Source organism: Rhinolophus sinicus, chromosome 13, assembly GCF_057876585.1.
Source record: "Rhinolophus sinicus isolate RSI-liver-muscle chromosome 13, RSI-T2T, whole genome shotgun sequence".
In the NCBI taxonomy this organism is placed as follows: Eukaryota; Metazoa; Chordata; class Mammalia; order Chiroptera; family Rhinolophidae; genus Rhinolophus; species Rhinolophus sinicus.
Window position 1 is genome coordinate 42433524 of NC_142513.1, and position 19520 is coordinate 42453043.

General features: G+C 43.1%; 1 long non-coding RNA gene across 1 annotated transcript; it reads right to left on the bottom strand.

Moving 5' to 3' along the window:
- Window positions 1-3108: 3108 nt before the first annotated feature.
- LOC148756054 (uncharacterized) lies at window positions 3109-17815 on the bottom strand. Its single transcript, XR_016018331.1, has 3 exons — window positions 17566-17815; window positions 13258-13375; window positions 3109-6691 (listed from the first exon to the last, which is right to left on the bottom strand). It is a non-coding gene; the product is annotated as an uncharacterized LOC148756054 (long non-coding RNA).
- Between the last annotated feature and the right edge of the window lie 1705 nt (window positions 17816-19520).

A 19520-nucleotide genomic window follows, 5' to 3' on the forward strand; every position in this document is an offset into this window, starting at 1 on the left:
AGCACTCTTTCCTCACAGGGCATGGCTGACACCCTGGTTGAGGTCACCACTTCTCAGTGGATGCTCTTGTCTAGGGAAGCTCTAGCTTGAAAGTGGAGATGACACAAGACAATTCAGGAACAATCCTGTCTCACTGGCAGTGGGAGGACTCAGACCTCCTCGCACTGCCAAGAGCCAGCTGCTCCACATGGACATTTGCAGATGCCTCTGTGGGGACATGTGCAAGTGAAGCAAGGACCAAGAAGGAGTTTGAGGGCTGATGACCCTGAAGGTCATGGTGCATGATGGCATTACTGTATCTGAACTCCACACCAGGCTGGGGGTTCTGCTTGTAGTTTTCAGGTATAATATAGTGATCTCTTTGCTGTTCATAATGAACCACAAAAAATTTGTGAGCTTAGATGTAAGGGAAATAAATGAAATGGGATAGCTAATGTCCCATTCCAGAAGAAAAAAACATGCCCAGAGATAGAGTTGTTTTGTGCAAGACAATTATCAATAGTGGGAAGAGTTCCCCTCCAAAATACCAGGCCGTCTTCCCCTTCCATTACATCAAAACCTGACTTTGTCATCATTATACCCAGTAGCATCTGGCAACTACTATACAAGATAGTCTTCCTTAAAATATAAAATCTCTGTTTTATTTTATATCAGTGTATCAATAAGGTTCTATATCAATAAGGTTCTATACCAATAAAGTAATAAGGTCACAAAAAGATAATGAAGTAAATACTCCAGTGATTATATTCAATATAATTACCACAGTTAAACATGAAAATGTAACGGTTTATACAGTTCTGCATCTGAAGAGAAAGCAGGCCAGTTCTTTAAGAAAAACAAATGGGGAGGGGGGTTAGGAAAAATTCTCCCCAGGGATATCATGTGGAGAACACTGATAGACACATCTTTCAATGTCCCCATGGTGACTTGGTGATAAAGTCAAGACTAGAAAAGTGTGCTTCATCTTACACTTATAGATTTAGCATCAAAATTTAGATCAATATATTGTCTGCGAACAGGAATTCTAGATCTATAAATCATAGGTGAACAGGAAGTTGGCATTTTAAAAAGAGAAACAGAACAAATTGACTCTGGCCATTCTTTGGAGAACCATTTTAGTTCAACTGTGTTTGGGAACAAAACAATAAAATTCTTAAGAGACTTCAATGGATTTGAAGTTTACCACATAATTTTTTTGTTTTCCTGTGCCCTAGACACTTAATGGGGGCTGGTGGCTTTTGCTACCATTATTTTCCAGGCACCCACTGGAGGAAGGAGGCCAGGTGTTAAAGATAGGTCTGACAATCTCTGCAATGAAAAATTAAGAATGCCAACTCTCACCAAACTACTGTCATCTTATCAGATTCCTGTGATAACCCAACTTACTTAGAGGCAACCCTCAAACTGAGAGACATTAGGAAACCAACCTACGTTCTTATGCTCATGTGACTCCATGCTCAGGAAATTCAACAAATGCTTCTTGGAAATTCTAGGTACAGTGGAAAGATGTAGGACCTACTTCCTTACCTTGAACAGCTTCTGGCATAGTAGGCATGGATAAGAAATGTACTGGAATAGATAATGGGCATTTGCTGGATTATGTTAAAGCTAATCCTAGATGCCATCTTATCAGTAAATATTTTATTATGTATCACTGAGAGATGAGAATTTAAAACAAAAAACCATTTAAAACAGAACACCATTATACACCTAAACAACTAATGATAATTTCTTAATCTCTTCTAATATTTTGTCAGTGTTCATATTTCCGTGATTGATCAATACATGAATTTTTTAGTTGGTTTGTTTGAATCAGGACTCAAACAAGGTCAACCCTTTTCATTGGTTGATATATCTCTTAGGTCTCTTTTATTTATTTTAATTTTATTTTTATGTTTTATAGGCCCTCCCTCCTTTTGTTTTCTTTGCAATTTATTGATTGAGTAAATTGGGTCACTGGTTTGTAGACTTTTTCACATTTTGGATTTGGCTAATTACATTCTCATGAGGTTATTTAATAACAACTTTTATCTTTATATCCTATAAGCTGGTGATTAAATCTAGAGTTTTAATTAGATTCAGGTTCACTCCTTGAGCCTGGAGTTTCATACTGCATCATAGGGAGGCACTCAAGGTCTGGTTGTTCTTCTTTTTGTGATGTTAAGAGTGATCATTTGGATTCAGATGTTGTCAGTCTTATTAATGGATAGTTTTTCATTAGAGCTATGAAAGGCTTGAAGACAATTTTTGAACTCTAATGTGTATAGCTAAGAGACTATCAAAAATAGAGACATAATATAATAGGGACTTGCGGCAAGATGAAGATAGAAATACAGGTATTAATATTCTTGAACGCATACAACCTACACCTTGTGTAACATGTGTAGTATATGTGTAAAATGCTTAGAGCAGTGTCTAGAGCATAACAAGATTAAATAATAGACAATATTCTTGTTATTTTAGTTTGAACCACTTGGCGGTTCTTCCTCCCTAACGCAGCCTGGTAATCCAGGGAAGGGAAGAACCACTCCCCCCCCCCCCCCAACCCAAACACTGGGCAGAATGACCTAGTTGGTTAGAATTGTGAAATGGGAATTTTTCTCTTTCTTTGGTGACATTGAGCAGGGCCATTTGTCGATGTGAACAAATGGGTTTATCATAGATGCTTCAGAATAGGAAGGAGGAGCACTGGAAATTTTAGATTGGAGAACAGCGTGGTCAAAGAAGCATTTTAGAATGAGACACTGGGCAATCATGTACACAAAGGAGGAATGGCTTGGGATGACAAAATTGGAGGCTGGAAGAGCAGGTTAGAAGGCTGGTAATAGTCAAGCTAGGAATTGCTACAGTTTTTTGCTCAGAGCGACAATTATGAATGGTTTCTTTGCCAGGTGGCCCTTTGGAGAAAGACAGACCCATGCCTCACACCGTACACTCATATTAACAACCATGGGTCACAGAGTAAATGTAAAACATGAAAGGTACTAGATGGAAGCATGGAAGAATTCTTTATATCATGAAGGGAGGAAAGCTTTTCTAATGTGATACAAAATGCAGAATCCATAAAATAAAAAATATATTTTTTAAAAAAACACACAGAGTTATCTGATTCCTAACAGTCAAGAACCACATGAAAAAATATCACCACAAGCAAAGTCAAAAGACAAATGAAAAATTGGGAATAAATATTTGTATCTTGTACAAATATCCCTAATATATGAAGATTTCCTAGAAAATAAGAAAAGGGTCAACAACCAGTACAAAATCGGCAAAGACATTTCACAGAAAAAGAACTACGAAAGGCCTTAAACATCCGAAAAGATGTTCAATCCCATTTGTACAAAGAGAAAGGCAAACTATAGCTGCAGTAATATATCATGTATCCCATAACAGATTGGCTGAAAAAAGTTCCTGTTGTGAGTGCAAGAGGTACAACTCCTGTAGAAGACCATTTGGCAATATTTATCAAAATTATAAATGCATATACCTTTGGCACAGAAATTCCACTTCTGGAATTTACTCCACAAATACATAAATGTGTGCCCACAAAATAGCAAAATATTGGACACAATTCAAAGGCTGAAAAAACTCTGGTACTCAGACAGTGGAACATTATTGTTATGTACCGTTGAGTCAGCACTGACTCCTGGCGACTCCAAGAATGAGTGAGGTTCATAATTTTCTGTCCTCAAAAGTCCTGCTCAGCTCCTGTAGATTCACGGCTATGACTTCTTTTGTGGAATCAATCTATCTCATATTTGGTCTCCTCTTTTCCTTTTGCCTTATATTTTCCCCCCAGCATTATTATCTTTTCCAAAGAACCCTGCCTTCCCATGTGTGCCCAAAGTAGGACAGTGTCAGTTGTGTCATTATGCCCTCAGTGATGTTTCAGGCTTAATTTGTTCTAGGACCGACTTCTTTGTCTTTCTGTTGCTCCACGGTATCCATTAAGTGCTCCTCCAACACCATATTTCAAATAAATCAATTTTTTCCTATCAACCTTTTCCCCTGCTCAGCTTTCATTCACATCTGTACGTAGTATTTGGGAATATGAGACTGTAGATGATCTTAGTCTTGGTATCTAATGACACATCTTTGTCATTTTATTTTTAATTAAAATTTATTGGAGTGACAATTGTTAGTAAAGTTACACAGATTTCAGGTGTACGATTCTGTAATATGTCATCTATATATCACACTGTGTGTTCACCACCCAGAGTCAGTTCTCTTTCCATCACCATATATTTGATCCCGTTTATCCTCATCTATCACCCCTCTTTCCCCTTACCCTCTGGTAACCACTAAACTATTGTCTGTGTCTATGAGTTTTTGTTTCTTCATTTGTTTATCTTGTTCTTTTGCCGTTTTCAGTTTTATATGCCACATATCAGTGAACTCATATGGTTCTTGATTTTTTCTGTCTGACATTTTGTTCAGCATAATAATCTCAAGATCCATCCATGTTGTCACAAATAGTACTATTTCATCTTTTCTTAAGGCAGAATAGTATTCCATTGTGTATATATACCACAACTTCTTTATCCATTCATCTATCAAAGGACACTTTGGTTCTTTCCATGTCTTGGCCACCATAAATAAAGCTGCAATGAACATTGGAGCACATATATCTTTATGGATAAATGTTTTCAGATTTTTTGGGTAGATACCCAGGAGAGGCATTGCTGGGTCATATGGTAATTCTATTCTTAATTTTTTGAGGAATCTCCACATTGCCTTCCATAGCAGATGCACCAATCTGTATTCCCACCAACAGTGTATGAGGGTTCCTTTTTCTCCACAGCCTCTCCAAAACTTGTTACTATTTGTCTTGTTGATGATAGCCATTCTAACTGGGGTTAGGTGATAGCTCATTGTGGTTTTGATTTGCATTTCTCTGATGATTAGTGATGTTGAACATTTTTTCATATGTCTATTGGCCATATGTCTTCTTTGGAGAAATGTCTCTTCAGGTCCTCTGCCCATTTTTAAATTGGATTGTTGTTGAGTTGCATGAGTCTGTAAGGTATTAGCAGAAAAAGACACACAAACCAATGGAATAGAATTGAGAACCCAGAAATAAACCCACATAAATATGGACAGATAATTTTTGAAAAGAAGCAAAAGACATACAATGGAGAAAAGACAGCCTCTTCAATAAATGGTGCTGGGAGAATTGGATAGCCATGTGCAAAAGAATGAAACTAGACTGCTATCTGTCATCATGTGCCAAAATTAATTCAAAATGGATCAAAGACTTAAGCATAAGACCTGACACAATAAACTGCATAGAAGGAAACATAGGTACTAAACTTATGGACCTTGGGTTCAAAGAGCATTTTATGAATTTGACCCCAAAGGCATGGGAAGTAAAAGCTAAAATAAATGAATGGGACCATATCAAACTTAAAAGCTTCTGCACAGCAAAAGAAACCATCGACAAAATAAAGAGGCAACCAACCGAATAGGAGATGATTTTTGTAAACACTGCCTCTGATTAGGGGCTAATATCCAAGATATATAAGTAACACATCTTTGTTCTTGATGACCTTTCCTAATTCTTTCGTTACTTCCCTTCTGAGACTTAGCCTTCTCTTGATTTCTTGGCTTCAGTCTCCATTTGAATTGAGAACTGAACCAAGGTAAGCAACAACTTTAACAATTTGAATGTCTTCATTGTCTATTTTAAAGTTGGTGCATTTCTTCTATAATCATGATTTTTGTCTTTCAGATTACCATGCAGGTATTAAAAAAAAAAAAAAGATGTGAGGCTCTTCATGTACTAATATGGAAAGATCGCCAGAATAAGTGAAAACAGCAAAGTGCAGAACAGTGTGCCTGACACACTGCCTTTTGTGTAAGAAATGAAGGGAAAGACTCTACGCTCTTATATGCATATATTTGCATAAAAGCATACAAATACAACTGATAAAATTGAGTCCCTATATATTTCAGGGAGGGAGCAGGGTAGGATGTGGAAGAGAACAAGACATCTCAAAGAGGACCTTTTAATATCTTTTGAGCACTTAGTCATATGAATGTATTACCTATTGACAAAAATATAATTACATTTTAAAAATGAGTGTTGCATGGTCTCAAAGGTCCATGGTCACCTCAGGAAAGAGAAGGCTTGTGTACTGATGTAACAGGAAGCCAATGTGATGGATTTGGGTGACAGCTGAGCTCACTGCTGGCCTGGATTCAAGAGCACTGGAGGACAAAGATGGTTGTTTGGTGTCAGGATGGGGAAGACCTCAGCTGGTCGGATGAAGCCTGTACTTATTCCAAAGGCTGTCTGATGCCACTGAAGCGCTTTGAATAAATAATTGAACCTATCAGAGCTGCGTTTCTATTTTTCCATTCAAACATTTCCTGTGTGCCTAAGATATTTGGACACTGAGCCAGGTGCTGGGGTTGCTGAGATGAATGCTACTCAATACCCACAATGCAAAATATTATAGATTGTTATGTTATATATTATTGTAGTAATAATCATTTATTGAGCACTTGCTATGCAGCTGGCACTGTGCTAAGCACCTTATCTTCCTGATCTCATTTAGTCCTCTTGATATCCTCAAGAAATGATTGTGATCTCATTTTCCAGATGGAAAATCTGAAATTCAGAGGTTTGGTGACTTGCCCACAGAATCAAAGAAGTCGTCTTCATTCTGCACAGTCTGTGTTCTGAATTTTCCTGGGGAGAGAGATTCACAAATAAATAATTAGGGACAATGTGCTGTGTGTGGTGCTAGAATTCTGAGGCAGGTAACAGGCAGCAGGTTCATTTCATCCATTTTATAGGAATACAAGGCATGGGAGAGCCTCCAGAGAAGCTGAGATGCTTGAATAAATGGCACAGATGCACATGATAAGTGGTGTAGATATTTGGGGTACATGGAAGGGGAGAGGACCCTAGAAGCAGAAGTCCAGGTAGCAGATGACTCAAAGCATAAAGAAAAAGCTGCTATGAGCTGAAGTGATGGTGGTTCCAGCAGGAAAGAAAAGCATCAGTGACAACAGAACAGACAAGATTGAGGGTGCTGGTGGTGAGGGACAGACAGGGTGAGGGGCTGTGGGAAGAAAAGGAAAGTTCTAGAGTGATAGTCATAAGATTAGCAGGGCCAGGAGAAAGAGCAGGTCATCCTCCTAGGACCCAGGGAGAATGCAGCATGGTGGTGGTGGTGGTGGTGGTGGTGGTGGTGGTGGTGGTGGTAGTGGTGGTGGTGGTGTGGTGAGTGGGGGTGATAGGCAGCTGGAAATGTAGAATCAAGGCTCTGGAAGGAAGTGTTAGCTAGGCATGTGAAATTGGACCTTAGTGAGCATGGCTTGAAGCAGTAAGTATGGCAGGAGGAGAAAGACGAGGGGAAGGAGAAGAAGACAGAAAAATTATATTTTAAAGTGCAGGAGCCAAAAGGAGGCAAGGGGGGTAAGCATCACAAGACTCAGGCAAGCCAGAGGACATCAACTCCTAGAGGGCAGGGGAGGAAGGAATACTAGAGGACAGGATGTCCTTGATCAGACACCAAAGTGAAGAGAAATCTCCAACAGACTCCCATCTGGCCAGTGGCAAATGGGGACCCCAGCAAGAGATATTGGCTAAGGATGAAGTTCAGGGTGACAGCAAGGAAAAGGGCACTGTACTCTTCTAGGAAGATCAGAAGTGAGAAAAAACTCAGCTGGGAGAAGTTAGCCAAAGATGTCTGTAGGATGCAGAGTCGAGGTCTTAGTGGTAGTGCAGATAGGGCTCACTACAATGCAGGGACAGGCAACCAGAATGGTGGACCTGATCTTGGCTTTGGGAGACCCCGCAGTTACCAGCAGCTAGGCAGAGCCCTGGAAGGTAGGCAATAGGGAAGGAGGCTTTGTTCATGCAAGTCAAGGCTAAAGGAAACAGAGGTGATTCTGCCTATAGATCTCATCCATCAGTCCCCAGGGAGGTCCTGGACAGCACATCCTCCTGCCTTGCTTCCCTTTTATCCCCTGGCTTATCCTCAAAGTACCACTTGGCTTTCCAATGGCTGCTCCCAATGCTGTGTGTATTGGGGTGGAAAGGGGATATAGAGAGGCAGGAGAACATTGTGAAAGCACAACTAAATTCAGAAGAGTTTTAAAAAATGGGGTTCTGTTGTTCTCCAGGGATAAATATATCAGAAGCCAGCAGGCTGTGGCTTGCAGAAATTCTGCCTCAGTGAATAACTAAGATCATTTTACAATTAGCAGAGCAAAATGCCTGCCTGGGCATCTTTCTCCTCTTTGGTATTCCCAGATCACAGCTCACCTGGCTTCCTCTTGATTGCTCACCATTTTAAGAATCATAATAACAATGATATAATATGTTAAAATTGTTATATGTTATTATAGCAAAAATTATTTATTGAATACTTGCTATGCAGCTAGCATTGTGCTAAGCACCTATTGTCCTGATTTTATTTAGTTTTCCTGATGTTCTCAAGAAATGAGTTCTATTGTGACCCCATTTTCCAGAAGGAAAAATGCTGACATTCAGATGTTCAATGACTTGTCCATAGGATGAAAGGAGTTGTCTTCATTCTGCACAGTACGTGTTTGGAAGTCAGTGACCTATCCCCCAGGACTTAGGCTTGAACTCATCAATTTTTCGCATCCCACCACTAATTCCATAGCTGCCCTTTAACTTGCCTTCTAGGCTTATCACTACATGGCCTCAGCTCTCTTTCCTGCTTTCTCTGCCACCACTTTCTGGGGCTCTGATCCCTGCCCAAAACAAAATGTTTTCACTCCACCCCTGCTTTCCCATGAACTTCCCTTTGCTCACCTTCTTTTCTTTCCTGGAAAGGCCCTTCCTGTCCCTCCTCACCCTCTGGGCCCCCATCTGCAAAACCCACTCACTCTTCAAGGTCCATTTCAGATGCCAATTTCTTCTTGAAAAGCTTAGTGTGTGACCTCTCCCATCTGGGAACCGTGTTTTTACCTCGTTTAGCTCTGCCTACAGTGGGTCTCAAAGTTTTCTACCATAACACCCCCTTCTGACACCCAAGATGAACTCCCTGACTATTCATGGGCTCCAGGGAGGCCAGGGTGTTTTTTTTGACATCTGTTTTATTTTTCAAATAGGCAAAAAATTGGTATCCTATGCCATGAAAACCCATGCTTGTTTTGATATCAAAATAATGTTATTTTCCCAAATTATTAGGTGAGATTGTGAGTTCAGGAGGATGTGCTTTCCATGGCTGGGAGTTCCCTTTATCCAACCAGCTGGAGATGCACACTCAAGTTTAAAAAACAGGTAACCAGAACACGAAGTCCATAAAGGGCAAAACTGCACCTCTCTCTCCCGATCCTGGCTTTACCTCACGCACACATGCCCTGTGTGTTGATTGGAGAAAGAACTTTATTCTTGCTCAAATGAATTACATGTTCACACAACCATCCTAAAGAGTCTGAAAATCATTTATTTTTCAGTAGGCATAAGTTTCTTTTGTAATCAAACTATTTGCTCAATGAAGCTATGTTTTAGAGGTCGTACAAGCCCTCCAACACAGTTCATGTTCCCAGGTCTAATCTGTGGAGTCCCTAGGAGGTTCTGTTGCATTTCCATTTCAGAAATTTACATATGTTGGAAACAGAGCCAGGCCACATTTTTAAATCACTGCATTTGTCCTGGAGCCTTCCCACCTTCATATTTGTTACCCTTCTCTTGCTTCTCAGATTTTAAGAGCCCTGATGTTAATCTGGGATGGCCTGGATACAGCTCACCCAACCCCCTCTACACCCTGGATGTGCCAAAGCTAAACATTTCGTTTCCAGGGGAACTCCCACCTGCCTACAGCAGCTCCCTCAGAAGGGGAGAGGCTGGGGGCCACCCTGGTTTCCATCCACATGTGATTTTATGACAATTATTTTATCTCCACTCCTCCACTCTTCATTTCTGGAGCAAGGAAACTGCTCTAACAAATGCACATTGTTGGCAAAAGAGGTCATATATGTCATGGCGTTTCAGGATCCCATGCAAGCTCTGGGGTTGGAATGGCCCTTTCCAGTTGTCCTCCACTGAGGCTTTTGTGTCCTCACATCAGCAGTCATTAAATGTAGGCTTTCCCCAGGAAGGGGATGTGCCCTTGAGCTGCCATCCGCCCAGGGCAATAGGAAGCGGGTCAACTTCCAGCTGTCAGCACCAACACACCCAGCAGGGAGATGAGTGTCTCAGACCTGGCTGGAGGTGTAGGAGTGGGATCCAGACAGCATTCCGACAGTGTCCACTATGGTACATATGTGCCTGGCCCCACAATAAACAGAGGCCATCAGATGACTAAAGCACTCTGCCTAAATTAATAAGGTACAAATGGCATATAGCCTGTTTAAGAATAGATGATGCCACTTCACTAAAACCTTGGATTTGAGGTACTTTAGGGAATGGGGGAAATTTAAAAATGTGGAGCAATCCAAGAGAGATGAATTTGGGGGAAAATGGTAATTTGAGGTAGGTGGGGAGTCACACCTCACTCTTACTCAGCCAAGGGCATTTCATAACAGCAGGGGCCATTGGGGAGGGGAGACAGCCCCCTAACACCAAGCCTGAGCCCTTGGTTCACAAACCAATGGGTTTAGCCTACATTCCTTGAGGGAGTTCCTGGTGCTTTCTTCTTCAAGGAGAAAAAAACATGTTCAAAAGACACTAGGAAGAAACAAACTTCCACTCAGGACAAAAAGCAAGGAAGTAAACATAAAGTAAAGATCTTCTTATCTCTGACAAAGGAAGACCTTGATATTACAAGAGGAAAGGCCAGAAAAGGCCTGTGAATCCTGTTAGTGCAGGGACAGCATTTCAAGAAGAATTAGCTTCAATAAGAACCACAGTTCTCTCATGGTTATGGGAAAACTCTGGGCCAACTATCCATATCCTTCTCAGCTTTCTCAAACTGGAGAATTTACAGCTGCCACTTGACACCTTTGTCACTCACACCCTGTCTCCCCATGAGTGTCACTTCCATGTTTTGAACCTAGCCCAGGGCAGTGCCTCAGAACCACGAAAGAAAGTGGCAAACAAACAGAAACTCAGGAAAACAGTTTAAAGCTGTTTTCTTTTCAAGACACAATTTAATACAGCTTGATTTATAAATATTTCCATTTGCAAATCATCTACTGCATGTCTAACATATATTCTGTAAAAGAAACAAAAATCAAAATGTATTACTATCTTAAAATATGGAAAAATAATGTAATGAGAATAATGGTCACTGATTAACCACCTCCTGTTGTTAAGCATTTTTCATGGTTAGGCCACTTACTCCTTATTATGAGCCCACAGAGGCACACTGAGGTTAGGTCTCAGTCAGTGGTAGAGCCTGGACTCCAACCTGAGACTTTAGAGCTAATAAAAGCCTATCCTCGTCAATATTATGCTTTTCTGTAGCCAGGGCATTTTCTGAGTTTAAGGTGCATGTGCACTTTGGACCTATAGATACTGCACCTTAAGAGTGTGCTAACTCCACAATGAAAGACACACATCCCTGCCATGAGTAGTAGCTCTAATCAAGTGTGATCATACATTTCTCCCACATTCCCGTCAGCTTAAATATTAGAGACACAAAGAAAAGCTCTAACGGCACAATGAGAACAGAGAGCCAATGATGAATTAAATCCCCATTCCCTCTGTGATGAAAGGCAGAGTGAGTACAGCCTTAAATGATAGAAGGACATCAAGCCTAAAGTGGTATTAAACCGCCATTAAATCTCACCCCAAGGCTATTCGTCCAATTAAAGCTCTGCTGTACGCCAAACTCCAGCCAATTCCACCGCTCCTCTTCCAGAGTTACCTACACCCCAGTTTAAAGAGAAACTAAGATAAAAGTGCCAGATTCGTTCTGCCCAAATCAGTTGGCTGACATTGCAAACACATGTCCCGCACATGCAAAGACCAGTTCCGCGCAAAACGACCTGGGTTGTATTTTGTGAAATGTAATTACAGAAGAGACATTAAACTAAGCAGAGTCTTGTCTCAACCAGAGGTGTTATTACAAAAACTGAAACGGACGGCACCTCTGACGCGGCACCTCTGACGCGGCACCTCTGACGCTGCCAACAGGTGAGAGGGAGCAAACCTCTCACCCGTCGTTAAGAAGCAATATTCCAAATTCTGAGTATTTCCCAGTGGGACGGATATTAATTCAGTTATCCACTTTGCTAACATCTCAATACTTAGAAACCCTGTCAAAACTCATTTTCTCAACATACTCGTTTGTAACGTCTACACTTCTGTAGCTGTGTTCAGCATCTGTTACTGCCTTGTTACAACCCTATAACCTTTAAGCTCTTGGCTGTTGCTGAGAAATGCCGCATAATGTTAAGGGCATTTTGGTTTTTATTGTTATTATTATTAACTTTCACGTACTTTTAAATTAGTTTCACATGATCTTAGAACATAATATATACAGCATAATCTTATTAAAAAGTAGGTGAATATAAAGAATTTTTTAAAAGATTGGTGCAGTTTCTAAAATATACATTTTAAGATCTGAAGAAGTGCCCACGTAAAATTTTTAAAAATAAACAAGACCTAAAAGCCCCAAGAATTGATGTATTTATTCTCTTGGTCTTAATAAAAACAAAGTTTCACAGCTAAAAAGGATCTTAAAAACCTGAACTTTAAAAGTCAAGGACATAAAGGTCCTGCAGCAACAAACTAACCCTCAGATTTTCTTGGAACTTGTTTAAAAATGACATGCAGTACATATTTGGAATATGCATAAGCTTATAAACAATAAAAATCAAATCAAATAAAGCAGTCTAAATCTTAACAGTTGCTACCAAGGCGAGGCTAATAAAAATGAAAAGGATTTTTCTTTTAATTGATTTCTGAGACCTTAAAGAGGATAAATTTTTCTTTCTTTCTCTTACCTCCCCCTCACTCCTCCCTTATTTACCCTCCCTGCAGGATATTTGACATTTATATCTTTATCACAAGCCTGCGATCTAAGGGGAAAGCAACTCTGAGACCTAAAACGCAACACTGCCATAGCCAATGTAAAAAAAGTTTCCTTTTTCAAGGTGCGTGGCAATCAAATAATGTTAACAACAGTACTCATAAGAGTACAAACTATGTTTAGTCTTTAAGAAGATTCAGTCTTTCTTACATGGTACCAGAAGCTTGAAGGTTATGCCTGCCCTGCTGCTTTACATGTCTAGAGAGCAGTGTTATTTAGCAATGTTAAAAGTCCAGTTCAACTCCCATCTCCTTGAACAATGCAATTATTCTGAGCAATGTTTATGATTCATCGCTACCTCTCCCAAAGCTGATCTTCTTCAGCGCAAGTGGCTGAGTCAATCGCCATCTCCCCAGTGGTCCCTGTCCCCAGTTCTCTGTGCAGATGGTTCCACTTAACCAGGAGGCTGTGATCACCTGTGTGAGGGTAGGGAAACAGAACGTTCTTGTTTTAAAAGACATAAAATTTAGGGCAGCAAACTGAGACTGAGAAAGCAGCATTCTCCCTTTTCAGCTGTTTCCAGAGGGGCCAAAGTGGCACAGTGTAAAAATGTACAGGAAGGACATTTTAGACGTGGATTTAAATATGTTTTCATTTGTCATGTTAAGATGTCCACAGAAGTGAGTGAGGCCAGTCAGTCACCAGTCAGTCCTGTCTGCATCCCTGAAAACAGTTGCAGAACAAGAAGCACCGCATTACAACTTGCCTCACCTAGAAAAGAGAGTCTCAAACTTTCATGCACATTAGAATCACCTGGGCAGCTCTTTAAAATCTGGGTGTCCAGGCTGCATCCTGACAAATTCAATCAGAATCTCTGGCAGTGGGACCTAGGCATCAGGACAGTCTAAGCTCCCATCCCCACCCCAATCCTCCCATGATTTCAAAGTGCAGCCACCTGGAGAATCAGTGTCTTCAAGAACTTTTTGCATATGCAGAACTGGCTGAAATGCTCTGTATCCAAAGGCATAAAAACTGCACATTGATTTTAGATGGCTGTGCAGTCAGCTTACTGCAGCACTGGGGATGAACACTCAGTCCATGGTGGTGATTTGGGTCTTTTCCTGCATACAATCTGCAGACCCTGTCTAATATTTTCCATACTGAGCAATGAGATCACAAACTCCAAAACACTAAATCAAAACCGGAGGCATTACGGGTCTTCAATAAAACTCCATAGCTCATACACAAGGGGGAGAAGGGAGAAAATTAAAACCATCACAGAGCTGCAGACATATTTTATATATATACGTATAGGTAGCAGGCATTGGGGTATTCCAGAAATTAAAGAGAAAAAGATATCAAGCAATAATTAGTTAAAAGTGACTAACTAGACTGGCAGTAAAAAGTTACTCATCAGTAAAACTTCCATTTGTGCCTGAAAGAAAACTCATCATAAAAGACACTTGATTTTTGACAAAGAAAATAATTTAAGTGGCATTGCAGGAGAAATGACATAGGGCTATGCATATGAAAAATTAAAGTAATGTGAAGGAGCTCCTTCTTTGAAAAGAATATGTAATTTTAGTGGGTTTCAGGACTTCTGAGCTTACACTAAATAAACAAACCCACAATCCTGGAACAAAGCCTTTATTCCTACATTGCAATGTTTCTAAATAATATACTGGATACAAAAAGTAAAGTCATTAACATCTAATTATGAATGATAATTTTAAGCATGCAAGAAATGGGTAATGGAACAGGGGGGCAGTATTCTTGCTTCACTGTCCATTCGCCAGAAGTGAAGTTTGAAACAGTTCACCAGTAGGTTTCAGTGTTCTTTTGTGCCCAACATATTAAAACGATCATTCTGCAAACCTCCAAATTACCCTGTTTCCAGCACTTGAATTATGTTTTTTGTGCTGAAGATTGGAGAGGACTGATCTTTAATAAGAAATCAAACAAATATAGGTAAACCAGGACTGGCTGGTTTAATTTCAGAAAAAGGGTTCTACAGGTGTCCTTCAGTTTCCATGTCCTCGATCCATTCTCCAGGTTCTATGTCCGTGGAGGATCAGAAATTTCCAAAGCATTCAAGGGCAGCAAACTTTAAGCTGGTTCCAATTAGACTGGCTGGTGTGGATGTCTCATGTGTGTCAATATTTGCAGCAGAGAAAGTCTGATCTAGAGGGGCATCCTCTCACCCACTGCAGTCTTTGCAAGTCATTCTGTAGGCACTCACATTTGGTTCCCTTAGAAAATACCACTTCTATCCTGTGTATCCTGTGGCTACTCTTAGATTTCTCCTTTTCCAAGTCCCCAGACCTTGTGCAGGAGATATGCCCCATGGACATTTTCAAGTTTCCCAAATATTTCCATTTTAATATTGCTGTTTAGACTTTTAGCACTGTCACATAAACATTTTTGAGAGCTCATTGCAAAGGTGGAATTTTGACCAGTGCCCAGAGCCCTTTGCAGGCTTTCATTTTGACTGAATGAAATGAAATAGATCTAATTAGATAGTATAGGTCATTTTATATAAGGGGAAATTGAGACTTATTTGTCATGCCCATTGCCAGGGACAGGAGGGAGACATAAGAGCAATAAAGGGAACCTTGAATTTTGCACCCATGAGAATATACACTCAAGAATGACAGGACACTCCTCTTTCAGAAGACACAAAGAAACCATTGGTACAAATTACACTAGCTTCCTGTAAGTTTATTTTTATCATCCGAAATGCGACATTTAAAATGTTTCTACTCCAAAAGGAGTGTTATAAATGTAGTAATCAGATCTCTGCGTAGCAGGGTAGAAAGATCTTAGGTCTTCATTTGCAACGCTCAATTCCCTGTGTATTTCTAGTGGGGTTTTTCTCTGCAAATCTGTATTCTAATTTTTTCCTACGCCTCTGAACGAATTTGGGGGAACTGTTTGTTATTCACGCGGAAAATGTTCATCTATTCTTGCTTATCCATTTCACTTTAGGAAAATGATTTTTTTCTTTGCTTCTCTCCCGTTGCATTTCCAAGGACATTCTCCACTGTTAGCAGCCAGTATAGGAGGAATTGGCGCTCCACCGCACCACTGTCGACGTGACCGCTTTCGACAATAAACATTTACAGGTTAGCAAATAAAAGTCGAGGCTAGGCAAAGAACTTCGTTCGAGCTCACCCAGGTCACAAGCAGGCTGAGATGCCTAGGACGGTATTTCACGTTCTTGGAGGCTCTGTTTTAATGCTAATTGGCACCGTTATTAACACCTTCCATTTGGTGTCTGGGTAATGTGTGTGACCCGATCGGAGGTGCAGGTGCAGGGCGCAACGCCCCCACCTCCCTTCCCAGTGAGGCCACTTGGTGGGGAGGACGCACGGTCCCGGAGCTCACCCGCGGCCCGCAAAGGGGCCAGTTCAGCCTTCAATCCTCTTCCCTCCTCGTCATTTCCTCCCCGCCCCGCGCGGTCCCTCCCGGTGGGGTTTCGTTGCTTTGTCTCACATTCCGGTTTCCTTCGAGCTAGTTAGCTGTTCATGCATTCCTTGAGGGTTTGCGATGTGGGTCTGCTCTTCCTCCCATTCGTTTGCTTGCAGCTGGCCGCTTCTTATTCATTACTCTTAGTATGTGTGGAGCACGGGATGTCCTTTGCAAAACTGTGTGTGTGTAGAGGCGTACAATGTAAGTTGGTGCATACAAAATACGTTTGTAGCCGGCGCTACTTAAAAAAAAAATTAAAAGAAAACTGAGAGACTCGGTTTGTTTGACTTTCCAACCACACGACTCAAAATCGTAGCAAAAGCGTGGGTCTTGAGGTGAGTCAGGACACACGGTGGAACCCTGTGGGCTCCTCAGGCCTGAGGCGCCGGCGTCTGGGAGGACACAGGATCCTGACTCTGCTCACCCGGTGGGAGGCTGGAGGGTACCGGCGCTGGTCGTCAATGGGGCCCACGCTCGGCTCAAGGCCTTCAGGAGACGCTGCCTGTGTTTCCTGCCCTCGGCTTCTTCCAGGCGGCTGAACCGAGAAGCGCCCAGTCGGTGGCTGATCGATCCTCCCTGCGAAATCTGAGGGGACTTCCATTTGCTTGTTTAGATTTATCCTGAAGATCTCAAAACGCACGGGCCCCCGGAACACCCTGGGCTATTGCGACGAGCACGTTTCGTTTGCACCCAAATAACTCCCCGAAACAGTCCCACCAAAAATCAGAGTCGCAGGAGAGGTGAAGTGTGGGTTGTTGTCGCTCCAAGGAAGACCCTGTCACGGAAACTCTCGCAGCCTTAACATTTCGGTACTGGACTCAGGAGACAAACCGCCACGGAGTATTCACCCGCAACCCTTCCGGCGGCGGATAGCCCCAGACCCAGGAAGGCTCTCTTGCTTCCTCCTCTTTGCCTCACGTTTTTGGCACGGACCTCGCCTCTCTCCTTTCTCTGCCTTGGGACACTTGGGTCAGTTTCCTAGGCCACTCGGGGACCCTCGAATTTGTCCTCCGCCCCATCTGGGCCATCAGCACCAGTTGGACGCATCACGTCCAGGATCCCCGCGCCCGCCCTTCGCTCGGCTGCCCCCGCACCCCCGGGAACCGCTCTTCACTGTGTTCCACGCTGCGCCCAGGGTGCTCAAAACAACGGAGCCACAGCCAGCCAAGCACAGACATGGAACCCGCGAACTTTTTACCTCCGCGTTCTCAGCACTGGCCACGTCGCCGCTCCCTGGTCACGGAGCCGATAAAGCTGCATCCCGTGGAGGTGGAAGAGACGTTTCCTTTCTTCTGTAACCCCACTTTTGGGCCATTTCACCCCTAAGCCAGCCGGCCGCTGGAACCCGCGGAACCCGACCGCGGGCCGACAGGGGGCGACAAACTGTAAGCTTTTCCGGAGTCTGGCTGTGAGCAGGCTGCAGGCAAGCGCTGTGTGGCCCCGGCAGCGAGCAGCTAGCTGCTGGAAGGTGGGTCGTGGGAGGAAGGTAGGATATGAAGTGAGGGCCGGAGGGCTCCGTTACCCCAGAAAGCCCCGGGGCAAAGTCCTCCATCTACTCCAGTCCCAGAGGGACTTTGCCCAAGGGAATGGGGAAACGATGCAGTTCTGGACTGCACCTCCTTGCCAGCGACCCGCGCTCTACTGGCAGACAGAGGTCGAGTGATGTTCCCCTGACAGGGCATTTGGGGAAACCGGCTTTCACCACCGGCTTTATTTGTCTCTCCTCTGAGCATGCTTGTCGACTCCTCGCCTACAGGGGAAAGAAATGGCTTTAGGTACTTCACCTTATCCAGGGGATGCGTCGGGTTATGGACACTGAGGTTCCCAGGTCTAGGAATCAATCTTTTTGGTATCTGGGTACCGACTTGAAATTCAGGCAACGAAAGTCTAGATAAGGGGCAAACAGGGTTCAAAACACTTGGACAGAACTGAGCGGGCAGCATCGCACTGCTCGCAGCCTCGGAGCATCCCACAGTCGGTGTGTGCTCAGTCCTCTGCTCCACCTTTGAAAAACTGGTTCGGGTTTGCTCACCTTAATCCAAATCACCCTTTTACCCTGTCCTTTACCCCTTTAACCCGATCTGGCGCGGTCCTAGACTGGCCTAGACATCTCAACAATACCCCACCCCTTGTCAGTGCACAGACTGTCCTCTTCCTGGTTCCTCTGGCCTCCGTGAGGCTGCACTGTACTCTCCGTGATATAGGGAAGAGAGAGTCCTCACCTCATTTGAACTTGGGTTTTCTTTCCAGGGGTAATTTTTATTTGTGGCCCGGGCCCCAGCCTTGTTCAGCCCATGCCCTCCCTCCAGAGAGCCCAGGATTTATGGCTCAGACCCTCCTAATAGCCACATTTGGACAGGTTGATTCGGAGCCAGCTATACTTTCTGATCCTGCAAAGGAGGGAGAGGAGTCAGGGATTCGGTTGCCTTGCTTCCCAGGTTTCACTGATGGGGTCCTTTGTGCCTCCTGCAGCATCAGTGCGCAGCTCTCCACTAACTCCTAAGCGTTAGGCTGTCGTGAAGGAGGGTAGCAGGGAACTCTTCCCGCCTTCTGAGGAGAGCTGGGAGCACACGGGAATCCCAGGAACTGTGGCTCTTCCTAGGCTCCCACCTAGGTTCCCCTTTTTGCTCCTTTACATTCAGCCTAATGCCTTTGGCGCTTACTGGCCCCAAGGTCAGAACTCCTAGGTCCCGGCCTCCTCGTGTCAATTCAGGGCAAAACTAGGGGCTTTCTCTCTCCACCTGCTCTCTCTCATGGACCCCACCGTGTGGCTCCCTCTGCGACTGGCACAGTTAGCGACACAGGCTGAGAAATCAAGAACTGGGCATTGATGAAAGACAGAAATAGAGGAAAAGAGTTGACGTTGTGCTAAAGCCAGAGTTTAGGGCTAAGCCAACTGCCGCTTAAATGGAGGGGAAAGGACCATTCAGTGCTTTAACAACGACCCTCTGGAAACCACAGGGGCTAGGGGAAAGGTGAGGCCAGGCCGCCCAGGCGTGGAAGGATTTGGGGTTCCCAGTCTGGATGAAAGGAACTGTCCTTCAGACCTAAAGTGGGAGCTCCACGTTTGACCTACTGCAGGCAGCCAGGACGCTTGGGGAGCCCAGGCTCCCTGCCATTGGGGTAGCAGGTCGGAATCGCATTCTGACCTGC